Here is an 18193-nt window from a genome sequence, read left to right as displayed (position 1 = left end):
TATGGGTGGCTGGGTATGAGTGTGTGTGTGTACAGTGAAAGGGTGCACACTTAAATGTATGGGTGGCTGCCTGGGTGTGCCTGTATGATGAAAGGCTGCACACTTAAATGTATGGGTGTGTGTGCGCATGTATGGTGAAAAGTTCAACACTTAAATGTATAGGTGACTGTCTGTGTGAGTGTATGGTAATAGGGTGCACACAAATGTATGGCTGCCCGGGTGTGCCTGTATGGTGAAAGGGTGCACACTTAAATGTATGGGTGTGTGTGCGCATGTATGGTGAAAAGTTCAACACTTAAATGTACGGGTGGCTGCCCGGGTGTGCCTGTATGGTGAAAGGGTGCACACTTAAATGTATGGGTGTGTGTGCGCATTTATGGTGAAAAGTTGCACACTTAAATGTACGGGTGGCTGCCTGGGTGTGCCTGTATGGTGAAAGAGTGCACATTTATATATATGTATGGCTGAGTGTGTGCGTGTATATATGGTGAATGGTGTGTGTGCTTGTGTTCAGGGGTGCAACAAAACCTACATTTCAGGGGTGCTAACCCTTCAAATGTTGGGAGAGGCGCTAACTTCACGTGTGGTGGGGAGGAGCAAACTTATTTGTGTGGGGGCATATAACTTCTTTACGCATTTTAATGAGTCTATTCTAGTGCAGCTTCAATGTTACATGCAGTTAACTCTCTCATTTAAGTCTGAAAGCACCCACTTATGGACTGCTGTGAGAATGACTGGTCTCCTGTTCCCTCTCTACCCTTCCCCTGGCATGCAAGTACTAAACCCACATCACGATTTGAATTGATTAAACAGTTTGGCATTTGAATGCAGATACTTACAGTGAAATGCTGCACATTAGTAATTGCTGGGCTGGGCCGTTGTTAACAGCGAAACCCAGGTACCGTTTAACATCTGTGTACTTTTCTGTCCGGCAACTGCTCTGTAGGTCAGCCAGGCCAAGGCAACGTAGCCCACAATTTCTGGGGGGGGGGGCGCAGCGCTGAAGCCCAGTCAGCTCAATGGTGCTGCACCACTACTTGTGTTTAATGCCTTGATTACATATGGGCAATCTTTATTATGTCTAGCCCTATTCTTCCTCATCCCAGTACTTGTGTATGAGGCAGTACTTGTGTATGAAGCAATATGCCTCATACACAAGTACTGAGATGAGGTAGAGGTACATGAAGGTAATGCCTGATTTAGCGACCTGTAATCTTCATTACTCCTAGTCCCACTCGTCCTCATCCCAGTACTTACCTATGAGGCATGGAGCCTCATACATAAGCACTGGGACAAGGAAGAGGGACGTGGAGGTAATTCTGGGCCAATGAGCTGATTTTGGAGGTTGAGGTAGGGAATAGGAAGGAGAGGGGATGTGTGGGGGATGGTGCAATAAAGCATAATGGTCGTCTATGTCCATGCTAAGCAGGCATGATATGTGGGATTAGTGGCATTTTGGTGCAGTCAGTCTAGTCATTCCTCAGTTTGGTATGCATTTTTTAATTGGGAATTTCTGATAAAGCAGCCGTGCTAAGTGTAATTAACTGGCTAGACTGGCAGTTGGGTTCTGCCAGTCTAGCCATTTCTTACTGGAGCACTGTATATTTTTCTGGGCATCTGTGATTAAAATTATATGATATGATATGGTAAGTCATATATAATGAGGCTGTACACAAGTGTTTTTAGGCACGACAAGACAAGGGAAGGAAACTAGAGGGAGGACAAGACAAATGATCTTACTAAGAATTGTGTCATTCAGATTGTGCAAGTGTGAGAACAAGAAGTGCAAGGAGAAAGGGAGGGGAACTGCAAGGGAGAGGGGAGGGGAAAACAGGGCACCAATGCTCTGAGTAAGTGCAGCCAGGGCAGCATGGCTCTGGGTAGTGCAAGGAGAATAAGGGACTCTAGGGTTACAGTTACAGCCCCTAAATGCATGGTGGGCCCAGAGGCAGTGCACAGGTGACTGATCAAGAAAGAGCCTGGACTCTTTGAGACTGAAGGTAACCAAGCAACCAGTTGGTACAGCAGACAGGTAAGTCAGCAGGGGAGGGAGAGAGAGAAAGCAGAGGAGAAGAGGAACATTTTGAGCTGCTTACGGAACTTCAGGTGGTCCGGCTCAAGTTTGGGAGTGGCAGGGAGGCCATTCCAGAGGGAGGCACCTGCAGGGGAGAGGGATCTACACACCCCCCACTCTCTGCCTGGAGAAGCATCTAACCCTTAGGGCTGGAGAAGGAAGGTATTTTGGAGGAGAGCATTGGATGTAGTGTGGATCCCAGCCCCAGAAAACCTCGTGGACAATGCAAAGAGTCTCAAACTTGATCCTTGCAGCCACCAGGAGCCAGTGGAGAGATTCATGGCTGGAGAGATATGGTCCTTGGGCTTGAGGCCAAGGATAAGTCTCACAGTCCTGTTCTGGATTAGTTGTAGAGGGCGGAGAGTAGAGGAAAGCAGATTGAGAAAGTGGCTGTGGCAGTAGTCCAGCGTAGAGCGAACCAGAGCTCTGGAGACATTGAGCTTCTGGGGGAATGTTATTAAGGGAAGAGTCCCTTTAAGGAGGTGCAGCTGGTAGTGGGACCTCTTGGTGATGTCCGAGATGTGAAGAGAGAAAGAGAGTGGAGTTGAAGATGACACCAGGAATGAGCGAGAGAGGAGAGTAGGCTGAGGGGAGCCTGAATGAAAGCAGAGTGTCATCCACATAACACTGAAAGTTAGAGGAGAAGGTAGAGATCTGGTGGGCCAAAGGGGCCAAGTAGAGTTTGAAAAACCAGGGTGAGAGGATAGAGCCCTAGGGAACAGCACAGGTAGAGAGAGTTGGCAGAGTGAAAGGGACCAAGTTGATACTGGGAGGGGCGGTCCAAGAGGAAGGAGGTCAGTCACTCCAGTACCTGATCCATGATGCCCAGGTTCTCACAGAGTCAATTGATCAGGATGGTGTGGTTGACCATGTCGAAAGCAGAGGAAAGTTCAAGGAGGATGAGGACAGAAGGAATGCTGGAATCATGGTTAGAGATCAGATCTTCACAGGTGTTCAGGAGAGCAGGTTCTGTGCCTCTGGCAACTCTTAAGCCAGACTGATGGTCATGGTGACAACCAACAGATTCAGTGTGGAGAGTACGCTGGCAGTTGGCCATCTTTTCCAAGAGTTTGAAAGAGGGCAAAGTTCCAGTGGCAAAAGAATGATTACAGAAATCGCCTAAGGCTGGATCAAGGCTGTCAATGTGGTCCTTGATGGTTCTGGAGGAGCAGGCGAGCACCTGTTTCGACAACACCTCCATAGATGGGACTTGTCTAGAAACCTCATCAGGTGTTAGAGAGAAAGAGGAGAAAGGAGGAGGAGAGGGAGAGATGGACAAAGGCAGCTGAGAGAGGAAGAAGAGGTAGTGGACAGGATGTCCTGAGTTTTAGCGGAGAAGCGAGATGCCAAAGCCGTACAGAGGGCCTGTTGAGGGAACAGGAGAGGTAGAGACCGCAACAGGATTAGCCAGTTTACTTTCAGATTTTAAAGAGTGTGGCTGTGTTTTTAGAAGCTGCAGAGACGGTGGCTTGAATGTGTGTTCTCTTCTTGATGAGTCTTATTGCTTTGACTGGCATTTTGGTGCAACTAGTCTAGGTATGTCTTAATGTGGCCAGGCATGCTTTGCTGTAATGTTATTATGTGTCTACACTGGTCTACATTGTGCTGCCAGTTGGACATGTTTTCATTGTGGCATGGCATTTTTAATAGCAAAGCATTAATGCAAATAGTGCATACATCTTGTGTTACACCACTGAGCGTTAGTAGTGTTACCGCAACATTACCGCACGGCCCAATCAAGAATTTAAGGGAAAACATGAATGTCTTTGAAATGTGACTGGTCTCTTATAAACGAAGAAGGAATGAATTAAATAAAGGCATCACATGTCAATACATCCAATGCCGTTTTAGGAGCTCGAACCCACTTAACACACATTTCACAGAACTGCCCTTTCCCTTGAATACACGTTATTCTTGAGTGACAGACCTCCAATGAGGCTCCAACACTACGGTAGAGATGGCCCTGGGTATAACTGCATTCTTACCAGCGTCGCTGCTCTCTCCGAAAATGAAATTTTATGTAAAAATATGTATTTTGCAAAAAAAGGCTAAGAGCTCAGATTTTCGCGGTTCATGAAAGATGTATGCACTATTTGCAAGGGAATTTGTACACTTGGGCGGAATACATTTTTAAATGTTTTAAACCTATTCTTCCTCTGGGGATCTGACCAGACCTTTTCCTTTTCATTTAACAGTCTACTGCATGGCTGTAATTGTCTTATTAAGTCGTATCCTGCAATGATCTGTGCCCTATCCATGCACTAGGCCAATACTGAAAGGGAACACGATCAGCGTGCTTTCTTCTGTCCCCATTATAGCATAGGCATGCAATACGTACAGAACAAGGTTACTGCTGGAAGACTCTCTGACTTACAAATGTATTTCCTTCCATCTGATAAAGGGAGTGGCATGTTCATGTTTTAGCATTAGTAACACTCTGCAACATCTATACAGCAGTTTCCACACGTTTGCTGAACACATTCCTCTAACATGAAGCAGTGCGCTAAGGGACAGCTGCAATAATATGTCATCATGGTCATGCCAGCCCCCCAAGATTCTCTCCTCATCCTTCACACTTTTTCGAAGGCAGAATACAACATGTCGAATTTTGGATTGTTTTATGTTCATTGAATTATCAAACCTCTTCTACAGAATGGCTGAGAAGATTATTACTACCAGACGAGGGTCAATCAGATTGTAACAATCAATCTGATTGGCCCTTGCCAGGGCGTTACCCAACCGGGAATCCCTCTACCCCTTACGTTCCATTGTGTCCCCGGCGGGGGTGTGTGGCAGCCACTCAGCCAATAAGGAGGCTCGGAACGTGGTAATCCCCACTCCGAGCCACCACACGGCCATGGTCAATGGTAAACTCAGACTAGACATTTGAAAACAAATAACTTCTTTAAAATGTCCTGGAGTGGTGTGTGCTTTTGCTAGATACTGATCTTTTTTTTTTTTATATTCAGCACAGGTGGGCTGTCCCTGCAGGAAATAGAGAAACCAAATATCTCAGCTTAAATAAATGCTGAAATAGTGATTCAGCAGCAGGGCCAGCACCAAACACTCTGGTTGTAAATTTTGACCTTCACAAGTATCCTTAAATGGGGATGGATACATACATTTATGAAGACATTATATCAGCAACAATGCAGTATCCATACAATACAACGAAACACGACAGTAATTCAAAATGGATGTATTCTATAACAATGAATGCCATCATGGTCAATGATTGCTTCTTCAAGAAAGAACTGATTGGCCTGAAAGCTTTCTGTTGGGTCATCCCCTGCCGCAAACTCCATTTCCATCTACCGCAGAGGTTCAGTTTTCAAATTGAGTGCTACAAAAGGCACACATTTCATTGAGGTAATATCAAAGGTCCAAAAAACGATAGCGGAATTGCTCTGAACGTACGTGTTGCAGCGGGCCTACGACCAAATATACAATCATGTATGGAGATGTGCTATAGTTTACCCTTGCCTTCAATCTACATTCTCGCCTCTAAAAGGTTCACCATTAAGATACCATGTCTATCCATCACATTGGCCTTCTGACTGTCTACTGACAATGACTTCTTGACATTACTGGACAGTTTGTTAGGTCATCACAATTGTCTGCCTTGTCAATCCACCCATGGATGTCTTTAGACTCTTCCCAGTCAGTATCATACAAGACTAAAGAGCCTCATCACAAGTTGGGAGGTGCAGTAAAAATTTAGCAGTAATAGCGCTACCGCCACATTACCACACCACCCAAACATGAGTTTGGTTGAAAGTTGCAGGATTCGCCTCCAGCTCTGAGGTGAATGCACTGACTTTCCACCCATTTTCAGCGAAATTACCTCAGTGAAATTACTGCTGCAGTAATTGTGCCGAAAACGCTCCATTGAGTCCTATGGACTAAAAGAAAATGTGGACACACTGCCACTTGCGAACCAACGGTAATACCACTGGACCAAGTAGCAGTAACGATAATTGCACTGGGCAGTATTCCTGCAGATTTAACACCGGAATACTTCCAACTTGTGATGAGGCCCTAACTCTTTATTGAACTGTCAACTGGCATGGAATCCTTCTAAAAGAACAGCAAGATTCTTGTGATTCAGCGGCCATCTTGTTCTGCTGAAATTTTGCAAGTGTTGTTTTGAGTGTATGCGACTGGTGTACCAAAACACAATCTCCTTCACTCACCACTGATGGCTTCACTCCTTTTCACATAACCCTTCCTCATGCCTTTGCTGATGGCACGTTTTTCCTGCATGTTCAGATGCATCTCCTCATGTACACCTCCCCCTGAAGTGTTGGGTATTCTTGTCTGTATGTTTCCGTTGAACATCAGTAGATGGACCTTCCCCAATTGTACTGCGTTGAATATTGAGGAAATACTGCAGCAGTTTGCACCTGCATGAATGATTCTTTGGTGAGGTAAAATTTGCAGTGTCTTTTTGAAGTTTGCCATTAACCTTCCCAGCGTTCCATTTTCTTACGGCCTCAGGGGTGTCATTTTACAATGGTCGAAACCCAGAGAACAATCCTGACGACTGGACGGAGGGTATTGTCTGAATGTACCACTCTGGGAATTGCAAAAGCAGCAACCTTTCTTTCGAGAGCTGGTATCACAGCTTGTGCAGCTGTGGATGCAATTACGTGCAAGTCAAGGTACCCGGGCATTTCATCCATGGCTACTAGAATGGAAGTGCCATTCGACAGAGGACCAAACAGATCAGTGGGCTTAGTAGTAATTCCATCATAGAATCCATCTTATGAAGGCATGCCTTTAGGTGTGCCAAACATGTTGTGATGATAATCCCCTGATGGCCTCCAAGAACCTAGCCGATTAATTTCACCGGAGTTGATCCCAATTTGCTTTCGAATTATCCCCACCAATGTAACAGATCATTCTTCCTGTATTAGAGCAAATGGCATCATCATGGTAATAGCGATAATATTGTGCCACCGGCCGATCGAATGCATTCCAACTCTACGGTCCGCATAGCAGGATGCTTCCTGAATACAAGTATCAATTGATGTTGCCTGTGGGCATGCAGGATGGATCACATTGTTAATGTCCTACACAGCTTTTGAGGTGTTGGCTTCCTATGTCATGGGCAACAGGTACCTGACAAGACATGTGCTTGATTGTCCTCTCTGCTCGCTAAATGATCAATGTCGAATTGATACTTGTGTAAGCACAATCCCCATCGTGCAATGAGAGTTTTTTTTGCATGCTTTTTTTCTCTATGATTAGGTGTAAGCACCTGATGTTCCTTAAGCATGATTAAAGCATCCCCATAGAGAACAAGATGCTATTAGGTGCGGCACATGCAACCACCAGGCTGCCCTATTCAGCCTGAGAGTAGGGTTGTTCCATTGATGTGGGACTACAGTTTGCTAATGACATGACACTTCGCTTAGAAGACAATCCTGCCTTGTATTGGGTCAGCATCGCTCCCAGCCTTACTGGAGTATCATCAACTGTGAGTTCCATGAACAGATCCAAATCGTAATATGCCATACATGCGGCTGATGTAATGTGCTCCTTCATTTGACAGAACACCTTTCTGAAATCTGATGGCCGAAGGAATTCATTACCTGTTTTTATGGGCAGACATAGGGGAGTGGTTATTGAAGAAAAGTCTTTCATGTACCACGTGCATTAAATTGCCATGCAATGATCGTACTGCTGGCACTTTGAGAGGTCTAGATGTTGATATGGATGCTTGTACTTTGCCAGGGTCAGGGTGAAGGTCAATGTTGGTAATGTGGATGGAATGGCAGGCTTATCTCCGAAAGGTTGTGGATCTCTAATAAGTTGCAACACAACGAAAATACAATTATTACCCAATGATAAAAGGGACTGTCCAGTCAAGGTTGTATGCACATATCTACTTTAATATTATCACAACAGACAGATCGAGCAATACTATGAAATACAACCCACCCTGTAAATGAGTGCAGATGACAGAAAGCTTCAAAAAAGAACAAGGGATTCATTCTGGATACTGACAGGAGGGAAGTCGGCATAGCTAATAATCACAACAGTTCAAGGATACTGGGCTTCAGCACAAAGGGAGCAATGGGTCTTAAAATGTCTCTAGGGGCCTTCGGAAAAGGACCAGGTGGACAGAACCACAATGTACCTCGTGCTTGTAAGTGTTCTTGGTGCACAACAGGGTTGAGGAGGTTTTAGGGCACTTTGCACCTTCTCTGACAGAGTTCAAGATGTGGGTATCGGGTGGCAAAAAGTTTGGTAAGCAAAGCTGGATGGATGGCTGCAGGCTGGCCTACACGGTGCCTCAGGGTCAAGGATCATTGTCTCAGCGCTGGTCGGCAGTTCTGAAGCACTGCTTGAGACGTCTCGGATGGCTTTAAGCAACCGTGGCATAAGACAGTCAGTGTTGCAGTTAATTGCAACTTGAGAGACTCAACTGGCTCGAAAATGTCATTTGTTGTCGATGTACTTCTCCTAGCTTCTTCACTGGGCTTGTAATGTCCATTCTTTAAGGTGGATGGCCCAATCCTGAGGACAGTGTTGCAGGCAGCTGCCTAATCCTTGGTTTCAGGTTGAGAGCGTGTCTAGCACTTTCCACATGGGAAGTTTGCTGCACAGCCTAACAGGGCACACTATGTTATGGCTGGGTATCAGTTCTGGAGCTCCAGGAGGCTCCTCTGGATTCACTATCTCCCTCTGTTCTCTGGGAGATGTCTAGGGGAGGGATCCTGCTTCCCTTTTGTGGGTCCTGGCCTTCCTTCACTGGCAGAAGATGAAGGACAGTCTGTACGTTCAGCCATGGTCGAATGATGAGTTCTTCCTTCTACTTCTGGTGAAGTCTTCAGATGATCTCCAGCTAGTCCACTCCACACCATGGGAACGAGTTCCCGATGTTGACCTAGGATTGGTCTCTATTTGACTGTAGCAAGACCCAACTTTTCTTCTCTTTATTAATATTTCGTTTTCTAGCTGTATTACTACCACTATGTAAATTCTGCATTTGTTCATGTTTACAATGGTGAGAAATCATGCTGTGCACCTGCCTTTGCTTGAACAGCTAGATACACAACTGTGATTTTTTGTTTGTCTAAATATGTTTCTGACTGTACTCACAAGACTTATGTTTTTGATACTTATAATTGGTTTGTAGTTCCTTAATGTCCTACAACTTTTATTGAAAAATAATAAAATGTAATAAGGCTGTTCCCTGGTTCCATGTTTTGCAGTCTATTTCATTTTTACCTGCAATGTTGCCTTTCTAATTCTACCTCAGACTATAGGATGGGTCTACACGGCGATTCCCCTACGCCAATACAGTTTTTCGTTTTCTAAAAATAGAAAAAATCATATAAAACCAGAAGTATGATTGTTTGAATATTGGCGGCTACCCCCATTTGTTTCACTGATAATGTTGGACTGCGGATTTCACGGTGTCATGGATGTGCAGTTTGATCTGTTGATCTTTCAGTTTGCCTAGTCCTTGTAAAAGGGCATACATCAGTATAATGACCATGTATTTCACACTGGACAGATAGGCTATCATGAGTCGATATAGGATGTGAATGAGCACCGGTTGTAGTGCCATCGTAAAGATGAGAATGCAGCCTCTTGGGACTGCTACTTTGATGAGATAGAGGTCCAGTTGTGCTGTCTAGTCTTCACATGAACAGGACACTGAGGAAGCTAGGTATAGCCGTAAAGGATTTTGTCTATGGAACCTTCCAGAGCTTAGGAAAATTAGACAATCATGTATATTTTGCTTCACTTATGACATTCATGGTGGCCCCTGTGTCAATAAGGTGTTCTGATGGATATCCTTTCAACTGCCATAAGAGGACTGGTCTATGTTCAATGGCAGTGGAGTTTCCAAGTACAACTACATCATTTTCTTTCATCAGTGTAGGGTGATTCAGTTTCATGATGAGAGTGTGGTTTAACCTCCAGATATCATAATCTCTCGAAGTGACATTTGCGGTCAGACTCGCTCAAGTGACCTGCAAGTTCAATTCAGTTAGTGCAGTTGAGGTTCAGAGGAGTGCTCAGTGTTAGATGGGGATCAACACTGATGTTTAGGGCAGCATCAACTAGTTGTACTTGGTCAAATCACGATACACCTTGATGGGCAATTCCCACTTGCAGAAGAGGGAGCTGCCATCTCTTAAACGGTTTTCATGACACCCTGTGTCACATGTATTAACTATGGCTGGCCAGACACACTCGGGGAGAAAATTGTAGATGCATCTGTAACATACATGCTTGAAGATTGGATCTGACTTCTAGGTTGCAGTTACTTGACATGTGGGTGGAAGCACAGGTTAAGTTATTCCTATTTTGTCCATTGCATCTGCTTCAACATCAGTCACCATTGCTGTGCGAGCCATGGGTAAGGTGTCTTCAAGAGAGAAGGTTTTACTTGGGAATGTAGAGCTTCTTCATTTGGATATTTGTTGACATTTTAGTGTGTGAAGTGTGTACAAAGATGCATGATGAAATTGTCTAGTGTCTCACCTCTTGCTTGTACTGTGGTATGAAATATATTTTGTTCGTAGTCAACATCCCTGTGTGGAGCAACGTATATATTCAGGTTGTCGTTTTAACCTTCAAATGTGTCAGCGGTATCCTCATGGAGTCCATACATTATGCTGCGCACCGTTGGACCAGACTACTTCAGAATTCCTTTGCAGTGTTTGCCATTGGGCAAAACCCATGACGCTGATAAAGAAATCCAGGTCTTTCATCCGGTGTGCCCAGCTAGGGCCCAGATTGCTAGAATCATCAATGTCAAAGCGAGGAGGTGACTGTAATTCTAGTGCCTTATCATGGCCTTGCTTGAGTGTGATGAAGAAGGCGTCTGACGGGTGGTTCATGGCATGTGTTCATCAGCAGTGTTCTTGAAGTCTGATATAAAGTGCCACAGATACGATGCAGGGAGGAGAGGAGCATTTGTGTATCTCATAGCTGAACGCGCATCACATGTGAAACATCTTCAGTAGATGAATTATGAATGAAATTGGAGCATGTTGTTATCAATCCTAGTTGCCAAAATCCTCAATAGTTTAGCATTCATATTGATTAGAGCAAAGATCTTTGGACGTAAATGTATGTTTTTGACATTGAGGCCAGGGATCTCCCTCTCTACCGGGAGGAATTAAAAAGTTAGGGATGGAAATATTTATATAATGCACCTGTTATGCCATCTGGGCCTGGTGCTTTCTTCAGTTTGAGCTATTTAATATCACAAGCAATGACTTTTCTCATAATGGGAGACTGGGATGGAAGTTCTCCTTCAGATAGGTTTGCTGGTTCTCCTTGCTTGCCCCTCTATCCCCATATAGAATTTGATGGAAATGTTACAAATTGTATAATTTGTCCCAATGATAGATTGTACATTCACCGGTGTCTCGAGATATTTCTAGGACAGCAATTATTTTTATCTTGGCCTGGCCTAAAGTCTATGAGTCAACAGCCCACAGGCTTTATTACCCTTTTGACTTATTTCAGTGTTAGCAAAACTCTAATTGCCATATTTGTCATCATTATACTGGCTTGGACACTCATAGGGCCTCATTACGAGTTTGGAGGTATCCATGGAGCTATTAGCTCCATGGCTGCCTCCAAACCGGGCTCCTTTAGCGGGTTCCTGCAATGAGGAATAACCGGGTCATTCTGACATAGGAAGACCCCGTAATTCCTCCTTGCAGGAACCATTCCCCATTCCCATTGGAGCACCCCATGGGGCTCAATGGGAATGGGGAGGGAGGTAATAACGGGCAGATCACATCTGGCCCGTTATTACCTCCCTCTTCCCCTCATGGGACCCGGAAAGGACGCCTGTTTTTACCAGGCGTCTGATCCGGGCCCCGCAAAGGGAAGCTCTTAATAGGCGCTCCCATAATGAAGGGGGCCGCTCCCGTACCGACCCCCTTGATTACGGGAGCGCCACCCTTATAATGAGGCCCATAGAGTTTATCTTTCAGGGAGTGTTCATCTGTGTTTGGGGTGGGCATTTTGTGTGATTATTCAGCATATTCTCAGTGGTTTATCAGTACATTATTTTGTGGGATTTCGGAATCTAAATGATATGGCAGAAATGTGACACCAGTGGACACCTTTGAAGGCGTAAAAGGCCATATTGTAAGCTCTCCTTGTTTAGGAAGAAACATTCCTATATTTGCTGTGATTACTTTATTGTGTACCCGGTATTTCAGGGTTGCAGTGTGAAATCCCTATATTTTTGGAGAGATGCTGGGTTTTGAAAATGCAGGGGGTTCACTTAGGTCACACATGGCCTGATCAATCTGAAGTCACCCGAATACTATAAAAGGGATGGGTGCACCTGTGAAAAGCTGGCATGATTTATTTTTTTTATCTGGAGGATGGATCTTGGGGGGAGCCACCAATGGCCGTGGATCCATCAGTGGCACGGCGGTGTGTAATCGACCAGTGGCACTGTAAGGACTACAGATGAGCTGGAAAAATCAGGAGGCGTTTTCGCACTTCCTGAGATCAGCGCACCCCCTGAAGCCAAGCGGTGAGGCCGCTCGATCTATGTGAGAGAGCTCAGCTTCCCTCCAGCAGAAACAGCACTCCTCCAGGCCAGCACCACCTGCAGTGGCAGGTGAGTCATGGACAAGTGCGGATGGTGGAGCTTTGGCCTAATGTTGAGTTGGTTGCAAAAGTGGAAGAGCAGCAAAAAGAGATGAGTCACCAGGGGACAAATTCCCCAAATAATGTTTTTTTACTGTGATGCCAATCATGTAGTTTTGAAGTTGATGAATTATTTGATGTGTTATAATGAACCTGCAAGTCTGCTATGCCACAAAGAAACAAGTGTCTCCATCAGTTATAGGACAAAGGGAGGAAAACAGGGGTACTAAATGGAGATGTACAAATTGGTTGTGATGTGATATGTGGACAAGTGCCCAAGTTATCTAAATTGCATAGTTTGCATAAATGCTGCTGAAGGAATTGTCACTAAGCCATTACGGCACATCCACATGTCTCCAGCATTACACACATTGCGCTGGTTATCAGTTAAAGATCATATCATATTTAAAGCCCTTATCCTATTGCACAAAGTTCTTTATTGTTCACCATCAGAATATCTTCATAAGAAAGTGCAGTGATGCCAACCCAGGAGACTGTTACACTCTAGCAGAAAATGACTGATTTTCTTACCAAGATGAAAAAGGAAATAGTAGCTGCTCTTTCCAGGTGCAGATATCGAGATTGTGATACTCGCTCAACAAAAAATGTTGTGTCAAATTGAGCACCAAAAGTTTTTTCACAGATGTCTGAAAATCTTTATTTCCAGTTGCAATAATTGATTCGTAATTTTGTAACATTGCAAAACAGTAGTTTGAAACCTTTTCTAGGACATACAAGTGAGAAATAGAAATACAATTTGTATCTGGCGAGGGTCAATGAGCTTTTAAAAAGCAAGCTCATTGACCCTCGCCTCGGAATTACCTGCCCGACAGGGCTCCGGTCACTGCTGCATCGGCAGTTCTTACCACATGTGGCTACCATGGAAAGGGAGAAGGGACTACTTTCATGGTGGCCATTTTGTTTATGTACTTTTTGTTTTACATTTACATTTATTTTAATGCCCGCCATTGAAAGGGGAAAAGGACTACGTATTGTCCCTTCTTCCCGATCCCTGGTGTGCTTTTTTTTTTTGTGTGCTTTTTCTCTCAAGTCGAGAAACGGTTGCAGTACTGTTTCACAAATGGAAAAAAATTCTGATTAGTAACCCGGTACGATATAGGACATTATATGGAAGTGGGTCCATAGACACATACAATTATATTTTAATTTGTTGGATTTACTTTGCTGTCAAAAACATATTGTGATCTATAAAAACGGGACACTACAAATGACATTTATGTGTGATTTGAAGTCTTTTATGTTCACCTATTGACTTCTTGATGTCATCATGACATATCAGAAGTTGCAGGAGCACGTTCAAATGTATGTACAATTAGAGTATATCAACTGGACTTGTAATCTTTGAATGATAATCATATATCTATCAAAAAACAATTTGATTGGACATTCTAGATTTTGATGATGCATTTTACTCAGTTAGAAATATATAACCTTCTTCTGACTACAATATTCATTAGATATTAACAGTGTAAAATTGTAAAGACAACATTCATATCAATGACATGACAATTTAAAGAATTATATGTTTTTTCTAATGCCAAACTTTGGTGAGGACACACACCATTTTGTCTCTAAAAATAATTTTAAATCCAAGGCATGTTCTTAAAATAGTCTTCCTTCCTTCCTGGAAAGGGTGGCATTCAATGATTCGTCTGTGCCAATCAAGCAATGTATAATTGTGCATGTTGGCTGCTAATTGGTCAGTAGTGTTGCTGGACCCTCACATTTGTTGCAGTATGCAGAAGCCTTGTGATTGTAACCAATATTGTAATTTCCACTCCATCTCTTTGCAATTCACTCCTGTTGGGGAGAATTCTCTGTTTAGGCTGAATTTCCTAACCTAGTGAGTCCCCCAGCAGCTTTGCTGGATTTCGGGAGTTTGTTTTTTCCATCCTGCCAAGAGTGAGACTCTTTTTCTCCCACTCTTGGACATGTATGTGTGTAATTCCTTTGAATGTCAATGTGTTCTATGGGCTATGGGGTCTTTTACTCCATAGGGTCTCATGTGTTTTTCTATGTGTGTTACACCGCACCCTATGTGCCGTAGCACTGGAGCGTCCTAGCGGACCCCCACCATAGACTCCATACCCGGGGACTGACTACTGTCTCCCCGGGCATGTAAAGTCACCATTGGCTTTACTAGACCTAAATTTACTAACAGAACTAGTACAAACCATCTTATTGTGGACGTACTAGTAGGGGTAATTAGATTACTCCTGGATCTGTTACTCGAGGGGGCACTGTCCCGTCCCCCCTCGTCGAGTTTTGGCTGGTGGCAGTCAAAACTACTTGTTATGTTCGACCCCGAACCTAACCCTATGGGATTCGTCCCATTGTTGGAGATTGATACTTTTCCTCCTTAATCTCTAACGTACCACCGGTCTACTTATCTTAAATAAGTTTATCAGATGGTACTTTCTGCCAGAACTCGGTTTTTAAAATGGCGTCTGTGTTTGTCTCTGTGACTCCTAAACCAAAGGTCGAGCCCTTTGTTCCACTTTTGGCGGGCTCTGTACAGAGACCCTCCAAAGTGGTGCCATTCTGTCTGGGTTACCACAGGGGTGTGGGGGGGGTTTAGGCACCCTGGACCGAGTTGCCTTGCCAACTCCGGTCACACTCTGGAGTGATTGGCCCAAGTGGTGAGCCTCCCCGCTCACCACTTAGCATGTGTTGATTGACAGCTAGGCTGAATGAATGGGGGTTTTCTGCATAAAAGCAGGGCTTTTGGGACTGGATCTTGAGAAGTCGCCACAGGACCTAAGAATCCGACGAGGGTAACGCTGAGCCGACCTGCAAGACGACACCTCCGGTTTCCCTGCGGAACCGACTCACCACTTCCCGACGACAGAGGAGATCTCCCTGCCGGAGAGTCTCTTCCCCTGACTGGTGGGAACAACCAGTCCCCTTTGCTTTTTATTCGCCTCAAGACGCAGTGGTCGAATTGCCCGTGCAGAGCACCTCGGCAACCGGATAGCCACTACCCCTGTACCGCGACCAAAAGGTGGTGCCTTGTGACGGAGCACTCCGCGGCTGGTCTCTTCCCTGGTGGTGCACCGGACTTCACTTTTCTTCGACAACGAGATCATCTCTACTCTTGGCAAAGACCCGACGTGCATCCACCACCAGGAACAACTGCCCCCGCCGGAGCTGCCCTCCACAACAAGGTACCGTGTCCGCCTGGCTTCCCTTTCGATCGGTTCAAGTGAGGTGTCTTAATCCTCTCCGTTCCGTTGGGTCGCCTCCAAGCTTTTCTCATTTATTGTTCTGAACTGGTTCAATCTGCCGATAACAATTTGCTACAAAGACTTGAATGCATCTCCACTAGAGACTTTTTGGGACATCGCGCCTTGCCTCTCTCCGAGTGGGCCTGGCCTCTGAACTTTACGATCTATTGTGATTCTTGCCTTCCTGCCTTGCATTTTATCCGCGACGAATTGAACTGTGTTGATTTCATAACCTGCCTATCTTTTTCTCTCCCGTCCTAACAAATATTAGAGTGTCATCTAGGTTGAGGTATACACCTCTGTCTGAAAATAAGTGGTACCGGTAGAACCTAGACTTGTCGAAATATTGCTAGGGGGATTGATCGTTTCTTCTTCGTAGAGTAATTGTGTTTGATTTGTTTTGCCGTGAACTTGCCATAGTGATTTTCATAGATGTTTTGTTATAAATAAATACCTTAATATCTTTACACTAAGCCTCGTTGCGTGTTTGCTTGTCTTGCTGGGAAGAATTGCCCTATCTTGTATACTCCACATACTGCTCAACTCTTCTTGAGGGAAGTCTGACTGCTCAGCCACAGCTACCAAGAGAATCTGTGTGGTACAGACTGCTACCAAGTGGGTTCACCGCCAAACACCTGTAGTCCTAAATCTTTTGCAGTGGTCCCAGAGGGAACTGCACAGGTTTCCGCCTAATAACTCCCAGTGACTAGACTGTGCTACATGTGGCACACTCAATAACTAATTACCATGAAAGCCTGCAAAGATTTCAGACTAGACTGTGCTACATGTGGCACACTCAATAACTAATTACCATGAGAGCCTGCAAAGATTTCAGACTAGACTGTGCTACATGTGGCACACTCAATAACTAATTGCCATGAGAGACTGCACAGATTTCCGACTAGACTGTGCTACGTGTGGCACACACAATAACTACCATGGGAGCCTGCAAACATTTCAGACTAAACTGTGCTACATGTGGCACACACAATAACTACCATGGGAGCCTGCAAACATTTCAGACTAGACTGTGCTACATGTGGCACACGCAATAACTAATTACCATGAGAGACTGCACAGATTTCAGACTAGACTGTGCTACATGTGGCACACACAATAACTAATTTCCATGAGAGCCTGCAAAGATTTCAGTTGGGATTATGGGAGCATGATCAGCCATGGTGAGCTGCAATTTCAAGGAAGTGCTGTAAACAACCCAGCAAATGGTTTCAATAATCTGCTAAGAATGCTGTGCTGGCTGTATCCACCTGTGACTCTAAATAAAAAAAAAACAGAACAGGATGACGTGTGTGACGTTGGATTGGTGATTATAACTTTCTATCTCTGAACATGGGTGCACCAAATGGACATTCCTGGTTGTTTCATTGGTTGGGCAAAGCGGGCAGCTGCCTGTGGGCAGGTACTTTAGATGTGTAGGAACAACTGTTCCCAGTCAGCATTTGGAGCCTAATTTATGAGCCCTGTTCCAATGTATCTGTTATTTCTGTTTTGCATCTCAAGTGCATGAAAACAATCTCATGACGGGTGCATCACAAACTTCATGCTGTAAACAGCAAGGACTACACCCCCATGTGACATTACTGTGCACTTTCTTTCACGAATGATCAAACGTTTCCATACTATGGGCCTCATCACGAGTTGGGCTGTATTTCCGACTGTAATACCGCCGACTGTAATAGCCCTAGCACCGACCGGTCCGTTGGTATTACCACCGGATCACAGGTTGGGCCTTAACAGTAAATCCCCATTCCTGATTGGGTCCATTGGATCCAATGGTGGATTTTCGGTGCTAATACAGCCGGCTGTAATACAGCCCAAAACGGGGATTTTCACCTCCAGAAAAAATCTGGAGGTAAAACAGCCGATTTAGCGCCCAACTCGTGATAGAGCCAGGCTTAAATGCAGCGGTAATACCGTTACCACCGCATTTAAGGGCTACAGCCCAACTCGTGATGAGGCCCTAAAGATGTAAAATACTTTCTTTAAGCTCCCATTTAACACATATCTGCACACGGGGTAAGGGCCTACATTTCAAACTGGGCTCAAATTCTGGCTCTATTATTTAACAACATTTTGTGCCACAAGGCAAATCATTTAATTGCAGTTCCTCAGCTATCAAAATATTGAGTTCCTAAAAGTATTTCTGTTTGCAATGTGCACTACACTATTTGCAAAAAAGAAATCACGCATGGTTTACTAGACAACAGTAAAA

The sequence above is a fragment of the Ambystoma mexicanum genome, chromosome 5q (assembly GCF_040938575.1).
Source record: "Ambystoma mexicanum isolate Mex_15411 chromosome 5q, UKY_AmexF1_1, whole genome shotgun sequence".
Taxonomy (NCBI): Eukaryota; Metazoa; Chordata; class Amphibia; order Caudata; family Ambystomatidae; genus Ambystoma; species Ambystoma mexicanum.
Note: the sequence above shows the minus strand (reverse complement) of the source record.